The sequence below is a fragment of the Podarcis gaigeae genome (assembly GCF_964106915.1).
Source record: "Podarcis gaigeae genome assembly, chromosome: 7".
NCBI classification, from domain to species: domain Eukaryota; kingdom Metazoa; phylum Chordata; class Lepidosauria; order Squamata; family Lacertidae; genus Podarcis; species Podarcis gaigeae.
In genome coordinates, this window is record NC_139683.1 from 6,081,812 (window position 1) to 6,096,645 (window position 14,834).

A 14,834-nucleotide genomic window follows, 5' to 3' on the forward strand; every position below is an offset into this window, starting at 1 on the left:
CCCTTCCACCCACTGGGAATCGGGCGAACTTTGCTTTCCTGTTGCTCCTTTGTGCCAGACGCACTCAACTGCTTCGCTCTCTTTTCTCTCTGTCTCTCCCCCCTTTTCTTTTGTCTGGAAAACAGTCCTCAAAATTGCAAGCGGGGGAATCCGGCCGCCGCAGTGAATTCAAGCAGAGGTCCCCCGATAGAGTAGGGTGGGCTCTAATCCTTTGCTGCTGCTGTGCCGGCTCTTAAACCTCCCCAGTTTGGTTTCTCTTTTTTAAAAAACAAACCACTAAACTTAAATTTTATTATGCCTATTAACACACGCACAAATATATTCAGAATTGAAGAGGGTGATCAACACAGCAAATCGTAAATAAGTATTCAATCTCCTCTTTCCTTTAACACAACTCTCTGTGTATTCTAAATATAAAAGGTAAAGGGAGGACGCGGGTGGTGCTGTGGGTAAAACCTCAGCGCCTAGGACTTGCCAATCGCATCGTCGGCGGTTCGAATCCCCGCGGCGGGGTGAGCTCCCGTCATTTGGTCCCAGCTCCTGCCCACCTAGCAGTTCAAAAGCACCCTTAAGTGCAAGTAGATAAATAGGTACCGCTTTATAGCGGGAAGGTAAACGGCGTTTCCGTGTGCTGCTCTGGTGCCGGTTCGCCAGAGTAGCTTCGTCACGCTGGCCACGTGACCCGGAAGTGTCTCCGGACAGCGCTGGCCCCCGGCCTCTAGAGTGAGATGAGCGCACAACCCTAGAGTCTGTCAAGACTGGCCCGTACGGGCAGGGGTACCTTTACCTTTACCTAAAGGTAAAGGGACCCCTGACTAGTATGTCCAGTAGTGACCGACTCTGGGGTTGCGGCGCTCATCTCGCTTTATTGGCCGAGGGAGCCGGCGTGCAGCTTCTGGGTCATGTGGCCAACATGACTAAGCCACTTCTGGCGAACCAGAGCAGCGCATGGAAACGCCGTTTACCTTCCTGCCATAGCGGTACCTATTTATCTACTTGCACTTTGATGTGCTTCTGAACTGCTAGGTTGGCAGGAGCAGGGACCGAGCAACGGGAGCTCACCCCGTTGCGGGGATTCGAACTGCCAACCTTCTGATCAGCAAGTCCTAGGCTCTGTGGTTTAACCCAGAGCGCCACCCACGTCCCATTCTAAATATGCAGTTGCGTAAATAACCCAAACGTCATTTCTTCTGTAAATTTTGGAGCAAAAGTATGGAATTGTCAGTATAAATTTTTGTGTCGGATCAGAGTTAAAAGGCATGCCAGTAAATAGATAAGCAGGCTAAATTTCATTTGCGCAATGCCCTCTTAAACCACATGCTGTCTGTTCTTATCCCCATTTCTCCTAATTCTTTCTAGATATGTCGTAACTCCATTTTATTTTTTTTTGTATTCCACTGGAGGTTACTATCGTGTCTTGACACTGTGGTTCACTTTATAACTTCTGGTTTGCTTTCCCTGCTTCATGACCCTTGTCTGGAGCAGGTCCTTGGTGCATAGCCTTGCCTCCTGGGCTTCACTAGAATCTTATAAATTTAGAGATGGAAGGCACCCCAAAGGTCATCCAGTCTGACCCCTGTGCATTGCAGGAATCCTGCCCACAGCTATCCCTTGGGTGAGCTCGTACCACCAACCTTCTGGTTAACAGCCAGATGCACTGAGCCATTGTGATTAGTGTCTTGAATGAACAGGGTGACCCCTCCAAAGGAACACCCCAATATATCAGTGGATTTTGAGGGGGGGATGTGAAGGAGTAGCAGTGGCCGAGCTGTCTTTTGTGGGGCCTTGCCTCCCATGATTAAAGTTAGAGAGGCTCCAACACTTACAGTGGTGCCCCGCAAGACGAATGCCTCGCAAGACGAAAAACCCGCAAGACGAAAGGGTTTTTCGGTTTTTGCGTCGCTTCGCTAGACGATTTTCCCTATGGGCTTGCTTCGCAAGAAGAAAGCCCATAGGGAAATCTCCGGCGACCTCTTTTAAATGCTGGCAGTGGGGAGCAAAGCCTTCCCCCCCCCCCCTCCGGTCTTCAGAAGAGGTCCAGGAAGGCCGGCGGGGGCCGAAAGGCTTTGCTCCCCACCGCCAGCATTTTAAAATAATAATAATAATAATAAATTTTATTTATATCCCGCCCTCCCCAGCTGAAGCTGGGCTCAGGGCGGCTAACAACAGTCAAAATAGTTCAACATTCAAAAAACATTCATTATAAAATTAATTAAAATCAAATTAATGGCAGCCATCAAGCAAAATTCTGTGTAGGTTGCCAGAGGAGGGGGTCAGGCTGTGCCCTGACCAAAGGCCTGGTGGAACAGCTCTGTCTTGCAGGCCCTGCGGAAGGATGTCAGGTCCCGCAGAGCCCTAGTCTCTTGTGACAGTGCATTCCACCAGATTGGAGCCGCGGCCGAGAAAGCCCTGGCTCTAGTTAAGGCCAGCCTAACCTCTCTGTGGCCTGGGATCTTTAGGATGTTTTTATTTGCAGACCGTAAATTTCTCTGTGGGGCATACCAGGAGAGGCGGTCCTGTAGGTACGAGGGTCCTAGGCCGTATAGGGCTTTAAAGGTTAAAACCAGCACCTTGAACCTGATCCTGTACTCCACCGGGAGCCAGTGCAGCTTGTATAGAACTGGATGAAATGAACTGGATGGGCCGGATCCGGGCCTCGGGACTTTCTGTATTTTTCTCTCTATAAGACGCACCAGACCATAAGACGCACCTAGTTTTTGGAGGAGGAAAACAAGAAAAAAAGTATTCTGAATCTCAGAAGCCGGAACAACAAGAGGGATCGCTGCGCAGCGAAAGCAGCGAACCCTCTTGCTGTTCTGGCTTCTGGGATAGCTGCGCAGCCTGCATTCGCTCCATAAGACACACACACTTTCCCCCTTACTTTTCAGGAGGGAAAAAGTGAGTTATAGAGCAAAAAATACGGTAGTTTGCCTACCCGTGTTCCAGACGCTTAGTCGTGTTTTTTTGGGGGGGGGGGTTAAAAGATATTTATTAAAGTTTTCAATATTAATACAATAAAAAAATCAAAAAATAATAATAACAAAAATACAAAAATAAAAATAATTAAAAACACACAAAGTTTCCATAACTTATTTTCCATTAACTTATTTCCCAGACCTCCTCATACCTCCCTTTTTTGTATTCCAATTCAAATTGTTAATTCAGCAAATCCTTATCAATAAGTTTTAACCTGCTTCTAAACCTTTGTTTTCATATTCTCTTAAAACATTCCAGCTAGAAACCGCTTAATTTCTATCCGACATCATTCTAACATTCATTAATTTTGCAGTATTTCTGTAGATAGTCTTTGAATTTCTTCCAGTCTTCTTCCGCTGACTCTTCTCCCTGGTCTCGGATTCTGCTGGTCATTTCTGCCAGTCCCATATAGTCTATCACCTTCATCTGCCATTCTTCCAGAGTGGGTAGATCCTGTGTCTTCCAGTACTTTGCAATGAGTATTCTTGCAGACGCTTGGTCGTTTTGGTGGCCCTTTACTGAACCTTCTCCAGCTGCACGGTATCCTTTTTCCTTACAGCAGGATGGAGGGGAAAAGGAAGTGTGTTGCTGTAACTTACTACTTTTCTGGCCTTGTAACGCAGCAGCCATCCTGCAACGGAAGGTGAGCTCCAGGCTGTGTCTTGAGATGGGGTTGAGGCGAAGTTTGCCAAGGTGGCTCAGTTTTCCCTGCACCTGGACAAGGAATAGGACCAGGGTGGATTTGATTTAAATCAAATCAATTTAAATCACTAGTCAGTAAGAGTTAAAATCGTGGGGTTTTTTGCTGGTACAGTCATATCTCGGGTTACAGCCGCTTCATGTTGCGGACCGCTGAAACCTGGAAGTACCGGAATGGGTTACTTCTGGGTTTTGGCAGTCACGCATGCGCAGAAGCTCTAAATTTCGCTTTGCACATGCACCGAATCGCAGCATGCGCAGACGCGATGCTGCGGGTTGTGGGCGTGCATCCCACACGGATCGCGTTTGCGACCCTAGCGTCCACTGTATAATCTTATTATTTGCAACCTGATGAAGGTTTCATTTTTGGAATAATAAATTTTCAGAGTAGCTTTTACGGTTACATCAAAAACTACTGATTTGGTTATGCTGTTAGAAATATATCAACATAATTATGAAATTATTGTGAGGTTTAATAAGTTAACTGTTTATATTTGGACAACTTTTCTGCTGTACTTGATTGGAAGGAGAAATATAATCCTTAGTAACATGTTAAACAATTTATTTAACTAAAACAATAGCATCATAGCATATGTATCCATGTTTGTTAACTGACATTGTTAAACTTTTTTTTAAAAAAACCAAAACCCTAGACTAAGTTTCAGCACACATGCAAATCTTAAAACAAATCCTTATTTCCTGATGGACTATATAGCCTTTGGGCTATCATGCATCCTAAATAGAAAACTATCTTTAGAAAGATTTTTCCTGCAAAAGCATTTTATTTTAAAAATCCAATTTAAATAAAAAAAAATCTGATTAACAAAAATCTGATTTTTTTAAAATAAAAAAATTATATCCACCCTAAATAGGATGCAGCTCACCAGACTGGGCTGTGACAGCTTTGGGGTGATGGGGCGGGGGAGAGATAAATCTTTCATCTCAAAGGAAGCCGTCTTGGAGAGGAAGGAGGAATGAGCAGACGTGCTGTGACACAACCGTTTAATCTCCAGTGAGCAATCTAATCCTAGGATTTTTGCAAGATGCGGCTGTACCTGGGCGAGGTGAAAGAGAGAGCTAATGCCGCTGGCCGCCCCCCAGCTGTGCTCTAGATTCGATGGCTTTCGTCGTTGTTGTTGTTTAGTCGTGTCCGACTCTTCATGACCCCATGGACCAGAGCATGCCAGGTACTCCTGTCTTCCACTGCCTCCCGCAGTTTGGTCAAACACATGCTGGTAGCTTCGAGAACACTGTCCAACCATCTCATCCTCTGTCGTCCCCTTCTCCTTGTGCCCAAAAAGTTCAAAAGCAGTTCAAAAGCACACCACAGTGCAAGTAGATAAATAGGTACCACTCCAGCGGGAAGGTAAACGGCGTTTCCGTGCACTGCTCTGGTTTGCCAGAAGCGGCTTAGTCATGCTGGCCACACGACCCGGAAGCTGTATGCCAGCTCCCTCGGCCAGTAAAGCGAGATGAGCGCCGCAACCCTAGAGTCGGCCACCACTGGACCTACTGGTCAGGGGTCCCTTTACCTTTTTTTAGTTACAGGGTGAGCGGGCTGCTTTTAGATGGCACCCCCTTCTCTTCCTCTCCCCCGTCCCGTCCTGCTCGCGGCTTCCGCAGTTACGGCCAGTTTGAGGGTTCTGGAAAAGGAGCTCGCGGCAAAATGTAATAGCAGCCTGTCTGTTGCCGGGGCCTTTTCGTTAAGGAGAAAATGAAAGGCTCGGCATTTCCTGGAGTTTCACTTGGTCCGTACCTGAAAATTACTGCTTGTGCCTATATAAATCAGGAGGCATAAAATTGTCCTGCTGTTGCCAGAATCTCACAGGCTTTTATGAGAGATTCTGACGGTTCTGCAGGCTGGGGCTGATGGCAATTGAAGGCACAAGCACTTGTGTGGTGTCAGACTGGGGGAAAGCTGTTTGAGCATCTGTAGAACAACACAACAAACAATACAAGCAACACAGAGACCAGTATACTAGATAGCACTGTAATTCTTATTGTATAATATACATAATTTAGTAACAAAAACAAAATGTGTGCACTTGTAAATTCTCTAATATATTATTATACTTCTGCGGACTTTCAAAGATTGACAGTCGTGTGTTCAATTGATTTCAAATATGTTGTTGTTGTTGTTTAGTCGTTTAGTCGTGTCCGACTCTTTGTGACCCCCTGGACCAGAGCACACCAGGCACTCCTGTCTTCCACTGCCTCCCGCAGTTTGGTCAAAGTCATGCTGGTAGCTTCCAGAACACTGTCCAACCATCTCATCCTCTGCCGTCCCCTTCTCCTTGTGCCCTCCATCTTTCCCAACATCAGGGTCTTTTCCAGGGAGTCTTCTCTTCTCATGAGGTGGCTAAAGAATTGGAGCCTCAGCTTCAGGATCTGTCCTTCCAGTGAGCACTCAGGGCTGATTTCCTGAAGAATGGAGATGTTTGATCTTCTTGCAGTCCATGGGACTCAAATATATTAGAGAATATATTTTCAAAACAGGGGTTTGTTGTTCTGTAGAACAACACAACAGCAATTAGGACAAAGATACCGCCCCCCAAAAATAGCCCAATGTTTCGGCAATATAAACATAACAAGATTACATGAAACGCATTACACCTCTTGGCAGTAGCAGGAAAAAACAAGGGAGCTTAAATTTTCCGTCTTGCTTGTGTGTCCTGAAAGGTAAAAGTGCAAGGAACGTGACTTAATTGCTTTTCAATTAATGGTTTTTCACCCCTATGTTTTTAGCTCTTCTTTCTTTTACAGTGGTACCTCAGGTTAAGAACTTAATTCGTTCTGGAGGTCCGTTCTTAACCTGAGGTACCACTTTAGCTGACGGGGCCTCCTGCTGCCACCACTGTTCTGATTTCTGTTCTCATCCTGAAGCAAAGTTCTTAACCCGAGGTACTATTTCTGGGTTAGCAGAGTCTGTAACCTGAAGCATCTGTAACCCGAGGTACCACTGTATCTGTTAAACCACCTTCAGTCCCTGTCCGGGGGAAAGGTGGGGATATAAATAAAAATATATTAATAGTAATGGGGGTTGATGTAGTTTGTGTGTGACAACTCTCCTCCTGTCGTTCATTTAAGAATTGTGTGCTGACCCTGAAATTTGCTCGTAAGCTAACTTTGGTCCGAATCCCATTTTCTTTTAGAAAGTAACCTTCTCATTGTCCTAAAAAACCTTATTAGAACCCAGATCACACATCACACTAACAGTTGACGGTTTACTCTGAACACACATCACCGGGGCTTTTCGGAAACCACAATCCCTTGCTTCAGCCTTAGGTCTGTGCCGGGGGTGTTGTGGTTCGTATCCCCTTCCAGCAACCCCACTATCATTAAACCAAGGACACACCTGGGCTACAGGTTATAATCCTTCCTCTGGGCATATCGCTAAGCCTGGTATCGCGGTTTGTTTCCTCCTCCCAGACGCAAGAAGCCGAGCAGATTCAGTTTCCTGGCATACAGTAAACCGCGGTTCATAGCTTACCGTGATGCATGAACTTCCACTTTTTAAAGCAAGACTGGCATAATGGTAAACTTCCTCTTGCACCTTTGGACTGTGTTTTCCAAAGAAACCAGCCTCCTGGAGAGAAGCATTGTACCCTTTTGTGTTCAAGGCAGTAAATGCACACTGCTGTACCCATCTGTTTGCTATTGGGAACAGAATAGTGGATCTTGCTCTGTTATAGGAACGCAGTAGGTTGAAGTGGCCTTTCATTCCCTCAGCAAAAACAGTCTTTCCTCCCTGCAGGAATAGAATTAAATAATTTTTAGATCTTGGAGGGACCTTGCAGACCATAGAGCATTGCAAGGAAGAGGCTGGGATGGAAACTTTCCCCCGGTTGTTTTGGGGGTTCTTTATATATATATATGTGCTCTACATGGGGCTACCTTTGAAGGTCCCAGAAACTAGAACTAATCCAGAATGCGGCAGCTAGACTGGTGACTGGGAGCGGCCGCCGAGACCACATAACATCAGTCTTGAAAGACCTACATTGGCTCCCAGTACGTTTCCGAGCACAATTCAAAGTGTTGGTGCTGACCTTTAAAGCCCTAAACGGCCTCAGCCCAGTATCCCTGAAGGAGCGTCTCCACCTCCACCGTTTTACCCAGACACTGAGGTCCAGCACCAGGGGCCTCCTAGTGGTTCCCTCACCGTGAGAAGTGAAGTCACAGGGAACCAGGCAGAGGGCCTGCTCGGTGGTGGCGCCCGCCCTGTGGAATACCCTCCCATCAGATGTCAAGGAAATACAATGGTACTTCAGGTTACATACGCTTCAGGTTACATACACTTCAGGTTACAGACTCCACTAACCCAGAAATAGTACCTTGGGTTAAGAACTTTGCTTCAGGATGAGAACAGAAATCGTGCTCTAGCGGCGCTGCAGCAGCAGGAGGCCCCATTAGCTAAAGTGCTGCTTCAGGTTAAGAACAGTTTCAGGTTAAGAACGGACCTCCGGAACGAATTAAGTACTTAACCCGAGGTACCACTGTAAACAACTATCCGACTTTTAGAAGACATCTGAAGGCAGCCCTGTTTAGGGAAGTTTTTAATGCTTGATGTTTTATTGTGTTTTTACTGTTCTGTTGGGAGCCGTCCAGAGTGGCTGGGAAAACCCAGCCAGATGGACAGGGTATAAATAAATTGTTGTTGTTGTTAAATTGTTGTTGTTGTTGTTGTAAAGGTAAAAGGACCCCTGACCATTAGGTCCAGTTGTGGCTGACTCTGGGGTTGCAGCGCTCATCTCGCTTTATTGGCCGAGGGAGCCGGCGTACAGCTTCCGGGTCATGTGGCCAGCATGACTAAGCCGCTTCTGGTGAACCAGAGCAGCGCACGGAAATGCCGTTTACCTTCCCGCCGGAGCGGTACCTATTTATCTACTTGCACTTCGTGCTTTCAAACTGCTAGATTGGTGGGAGCAGGGCCCAAGCAAAGGGAGCTCACCCCGTTGCAGGGATTCGAACCGCCGACCTTCTGATCGGCAAGCCCTAGGCTCTGTGGTTTAACTCACAGCACCACCAGCGTCCCATTATTATTATATATCTCCCCTAATTGCAATCTGATGTGGTTTAAGTTCCTTCTTCCACCTCGTTCAGGGGTACCCGCATGAACCTTGGATTCACCCAGCAAAAGTCATCACCGAAATTTGTACGTTAGGAGGCAACAGCTTCATAGCTCCTTCTGCAAACTGCCGAGCGTCACTGATACCCTCTGTATCCTTGGTGAAAAGCCTAGACAGCCATCACCTTGCAATTATCTTAGTGACGCTGCCTCTGTTTACAGGGACATGCAGACATCTGCCGCAGCTGTCAGGCTGACGATTAGTTTCCAGGGTGGCCTTTGAGGTTACAGTCATCCACCGCCTAGGTGCAAGGTGGCGTCATGCTCTCTGGGGCCGCTGGCTTTCCCACGCCTCACCTGTCAAGCTGAGCATTGTTTACTGTTCAGGATTTAACGATGGCATCCAGTTCCCCAAGCAGGAGCTGCTGGAGCTCAAACTGGGAGAGTTGGTATCTGAAGAAGTGTGCATGCACACGAAAGCTCATACCAATAACAAATGTAGTAGGTCTCTAAGGTGCTACTGGAAGGATTTTTATTATTATTATTTTGGGAGAGTTGCAGGGATCTATGCCTATGGCATAAAAAGCAGAGACATCACCTTGCCAACAAAAGCCGTGTAGTTAAAGCTATGGTTTTCCCAGTAGTGATGTATGGAAGTGAGAGCCGGACCCTAAAGAATGCTGATCGCCGAAGAATTGATGCTTTTGAATTATGGTGCTGGAGGAGACTCTTGAGAGTCCCATGGACTGCAAGAAGATCAAACCTCTCCATTCTTAAGGAAGCAGGGTTCGAAACTCCCATTGTTCCAGCTGTGTGAAGAAGGACTCTTCCTCGATCTGTCCCGAAACTTCTTTTGGATTTCTTTTCTTTCTTTTTTTTAAAATACATTTTTATTAATTTTTTAGCATACCAGTTCAAGCACTCCTACAACATAACTTCTCGTCTTATACAATGTTTTAGACTTCCGTCAATGCCTCTGATGATTTTCTGTTTTTATCACTTATTCTGCATTTCTTAGTTTCTATATTGCATTCAACTAATAATTCTTTTCATAGTCTTTCTTGTAATATTTCAGATAATCCACCTTACAAAACTTATTGCAGTCCTACTAGCGTAATCTGTTCATCACAATTACTTTTCAAATAGTTCATGTATTTATTCCAGTCCTCTAAGATTCTTAGATGCTTTTGGATTTCTTAATCCTAATGCGTTGTGTGAAGTAACACACACATCCCTTTGTGTTGAGTTCCCCCAACGCCCTTCGCGACAAAGCACAGGGCTCGCAGCTCTGCCTTTTCCTCTGCCAGAAACTTGTTCTTCTGCATGCAAAACAGGGGCAGTCCCTACCTGTCTTCCAGGTGGTGAGCTTTCCCCTTTCCAGCCTTTGATGAAAAGCTTTTTCTGCAGACAGGCAGCATGGGTTCCTCTCAGCCATGTTCAAACTGGTCCAGGCCTCCAGGGCTAAAATATTCCAGTACCTTCATATGTTTCCTTTCTGTTCCTCCAGATTTCTGTCTCCGAACTTCGGAACTGGTTGGTGGGAATGGGGCTCAGCAGGGAAGGCTCTGGTGCTGATGATGAGCACCGTAATTTCTGCAAATGTTTAAAAGGTATTGATCTCAGTGGCCACGTGTCCGGAGAGAAACGAGAAATCGACATCTTCTGTGCCACTGCAAGCTTTTCCCCGCTAGTGAACGCTTGCATTTGTTGTGCATGTTGCAGGATTCATGCAGAGTTCACATGGGGAGACATGTGTGGAGTGAGGAGACAGTAGTGTGGAGACATGAAAGGCTAGGCCATACGCCGTTTGAGTAAGCTGCTCGTGAATCCTAGAATATGTCCCAGACTCCACTGTGTGAAACTTGAAATACAGCCTTTTGCAACTTCTTTCCCCAGCAATGGTGTTTGTGGTGTGATGGTTAGAGTGCTGGATTAGGACCTTAGAGACATTTGGCTTTCCCCATATTTACCGTATTTTTCGCTCCATAAGACGCACTTTCCCTCTTAAAACCTAAGGGGAAATGTATGTGCGTCATATGGAGCGAATATGTGGTCCCTGGGGCTGGGGGGCCGGCTTTCCCCACCGCCAGCCCCACAAGCTTCGGGAGGCTTCGGGGTGCCTTCTGCTGAAGCCTGGAGAGTGAGAGGGGTCGGTGCGCACCGACCCCTCTCCTCTCCAGGCTTCAAAGATTCGGGTTACAGACTCCGCTAACCCAGCAATATTACCTCGGGTTAAGAACTTTGTTTCAGGATGAGAACAGAAATCGTGCTCCGGCAGCGTGGTGGCAGCAGGAGGCCCCATTAGCTAAAGTGGTGCTTCAGGTTAAGAACGGACCTCTGGAACAAATTAAGTACTTAACCCGAGGTACCACTGTACAAGGCTGAAAATGAATGAAATGCAGCTAAAATATTGTGTTCCTTTTTCACACGGTCTAGTCCTTCCCCTGCCCACACCCTAATATTCTTAAGAGAGTCTCTTCTCCAGTCTTCTGAGAGCAGCTGGAAGCAAAGTCCTCCTTTCCTTCATCCTGAAGCAAAGTCCTCCTTTCCTTCCACTCTGCAGTTTTAATCTGAAATCACTGAGCCCAGAGCTCAGAAACGGCTCGCGCTAATGAAATTCCCTGCTGCAAAATGCGCCTGGAACAATGGGAGTTTCGAACCCTGCTTCCCATTATCAGACAGCTTCCTGGTTTTCCACAGGAAATGTGACGGCTAACAGGAGGAGATTTGTTCTGTGACCTGGAGAAGGGACCAGTCATGCAGTTTGCTCCATTTCAGAGTACAGTGGTACCTCGCAAGACGAAATTAATTCGTTCTGCGAGTTTTTTCGTCTTGCGAAGCACGGGTTCCCTGGGTATTAATGGTTTTAAGAAAAAGGAAACAAACTCGCAAGACGTTTCCCATAGGGAAATTCGTCTTGCAAAGCAACTCAAAAAACGAAAAACTCTTTCGTCTTGCAAGGTACCACTGTATATTGTTCTGAAAGACCCTGAGTCACGGCGCAATGTACGCGGTGCAAAGAAACACATGCGCCACGCATTCCCCGGGGTCCCCACTCCACGTTTCAGGGCGAAATTCTCCCCAGAGAACGGTGGGGAGAAGGTGTCTCTGTAGCCTTTTCCACTCCAGTAGCTTTCGATGTGTTTGAAATCTGGATCAAGTTGGTTAAGAGTTTGAGCTCCCTGTGATCCCTTCCTAAATCCTCCTGAGCGCTTACTCCCTCTGTTATGCGCGCAGAGAGCTGCCAGATGAATAATAGCTTGGCAGGTGGTGAGCTGGCGTCATTGTTGGCCTGTCTGTATTTGTGTGTGTGTGTGTTTTGTGCCCGCCTGCGCAGTGTTCATATTGCCGGCGTTGAAGCGTTCGGACGCTGGTTTGTTGCACCGCAAGTGATGTTGAAATGTTTGTGGGCATTCCGTGACCGATAGAACTGTCAGCGTAATGTTCGCAGACTTAGCCCTGTGGGGAAAGGGGCGCTTGTTGGTTTGGCTGGGATTACGAAACCGTATGGGGGGCAGGCTGGCTGGAAAAAGAACAGAGGCTGCCCAGATGAAATTAGGTTGGTGAAGGAGCAAATTAACCCTTTCCAAATCTGGAGAGGCTGGCGGCTGAGCCAACTAGCACTCTGTTTCCTGTTTTTATCAACCTGATGAAGTTTTCAAAACATGCTTTTCCACTGGTCTGTGCAAGTGCACTTGGATTTTCAGGAGGCTGCTTTCATGGGAGAACCCAGACACAGTTGGATTATAGGCAGTAGGGGGTTGAGCTACATGACCTTTGGAGGTCCCTTCCAGCTCTCCAACTCTGGGCACAGCAAAGAGGGAACAGCGTCCCCTTTGTGCTTTTCTTCTTGGCTTCCAGATAGCCTTGCCCGCTGTTGGGGGGGGGGGGTTGTGGTGGGAACAGGATGCTGAACCAAGTGGATTTTATTCGGTCTAAGCTAACAGGGCTGCTCTTAGCTTCTTTTAAGTGTTTTCGTAAAGTCTTCCTCCCAACGGTTTTTTTCCCCCTTGCCATCTTGAAAACAAAAGCCAGATGTTTGCGCCAAGCAGATGTGGGGCAGGTGTCCGTTGCGAGAGAGGAGCCCGCCGATGTTTATCAAACAGCCCTGAGAAGTTTGCACAGGATATGAGGGTATGTCCTTCAAAGCCCAGCGGCTGCATCCTGGCTCTGGTGGGTTCTGCGTAATGTGATTTAGGGTTATAAATAGACCCCGGGCCAAGCAGCTTCGCTTTGCTCCCCTCTCTCCCAAGGGGGATACCAGAATTTCTCGCACTTTAGAACTGTTTAATCACATCATCAAGAGCTATGGGTCAAGGGATAATTTCTTCCCTTTATGCGTCTGGGGCTTGCCGGTTATCAACATTATTCCTAAGTTGCCAGAGGTGATGGTATAGCACCGCTGGGAGTGACTGCTTGCATTTTTTAATAGTGGTTTTCCATTACTATCGCTGCTGTAAAACTCTCCAAGGTACCGAAGTTGTTCTAAGCACCTCTCATAATTACTGTAAAATGGGAAATGGATGCAGCCTTGCTGGGAACGGATAACGCTAGAGACCGCTGGTGGAACAGTTTGTGTGTGCGCATGCGCGCTCAGGCATGCTCATGCCTTCTCACATTTTACATGCACAAACACAGAGCTCATCTTTGCACTGGGAAACACTGAATTTGCTCGTGACCCATACGCGTTACCTAAAATAAGCATATCTGCACGAGTAAGCGTCATTTGCAAGATTCTTTTTAGTCACAGAAGAAGGCTGATGCAAATGTACACACACACACACACACACTGGACCTGGCTTCTGAGATCCTACTAAGCGTTGTCTGTAGGTTTTCAAAGCCATTTTTCCAATGCTAAAAAAAGAGGTGGATAGTAATAAACAACAATAATAATAATTTATTATTTATACCCCGCCCATCTGGCTGAGTTTTCCCAGCCACTCTGGGCGGCTCCCAATCAAATGTTAAAAACAGCACAGCATTAAATATTAAAAACTTCCCTAAACAGGGCTGCCTTCAGATGTCTTTTAAAGATAGGATAGCTGGTTTTTTTCTTCACATCTGAAGGGAGGGCGTTCCACGTGGTGGGCGCCACTACCGAGAAGGCCCTCTGTCTGGTTCCCTGTAACCTCACTTCTCGCAATGAGGGAACCGCCAGAAGGCCCTCAGCGCTGGATCTCAGTGACCGGGCTGAACGTTGAGGGTGGAGACGCTCCTTCAGGTATACTGGACCAAGGCCGTTTAGGGATTTAAAGGTCGAATCCCCGCGGCGGGGTGCGCTCCCGTTGCTCGGTCCCAGCACCTGCCAACCTAGCAGTTCAAAAGCACCCTCGGGTGCAAGTAGATAAATAGGGACCGCTTTCTAGCGGGAAGGTAAACGGCGTTTCCGTGTGCAGCTCTGGCTCGCCAGAGCAGCGATGTCACACTGGCCACGTGACCCGGAAGTGTCTTCGGACAGCGCTGGCCCCTGGCCTCTTGAGTGAGATGGGCGCACAACCCCAGAGTCTGGCAAGACTGGCCCGTACGGGCAGGGTACCTTTACCTTTACCTTTTACCAGCACTTTGAATTGTGCTCAGAAATGTCCTGGGAGGCAATGCAGATCCCTCAGGACCGGTGTTATGTGGTCCCGGCGGCCACTCCCAGTCACCAGTCTAGCTCCCAGGATGCTGAATTGCGAGCCTCGATTTCCAAATCTAAGCAGCATTGCTGCGTTAACGCTATCCAAGTTGGAACAGTGTGCAGAGAGGGGCTTTGTGTGTGGGGCTTCAAGCTTAGAGCCTTGGCTTGTGTCAGTTGCTGGTGGTGTGTGTGTTTGTGTAGATTTAACATGACCTACACTGGAAGCAAGGGTGAAGCAGATAACCAGGGCTCGCCCTTAAGAGCTAATGGGATTTAGAAACACATCAACAATAATATTTCCCAAGGGCTGCAAAAGTGGAAAGGGGGGTCTCCTTGGGCATCCCCCTGCCTGCCACATTCTGAAGCCTTTATCGGCCACCTCTCACAGGCACCCACCAAAATGCAAAGTTGCCAGGAGCATGAAGTAGCCTGTAGCAGCAGCAACAACAACATGGAACTCTCATTATAAGAAAA

At 47.2% G+C, this 14,834-nt stretch overlaps 1 protein-coding gene across 3 annotated transcripts in view; it reads left to right on the forward strand.

Moving 5' to 3' along the window:
- The window catches only part of PTP4A3 (protein tyrosine phosphatase 4A3), a 104,014-nt gene that overhangs the window by 45,815 nt on the left and 43,365 nt on the right, over window positions 1-14,834 (forward strand). The gene's annotated exons all lie outside the window — the stretch shown is intronic.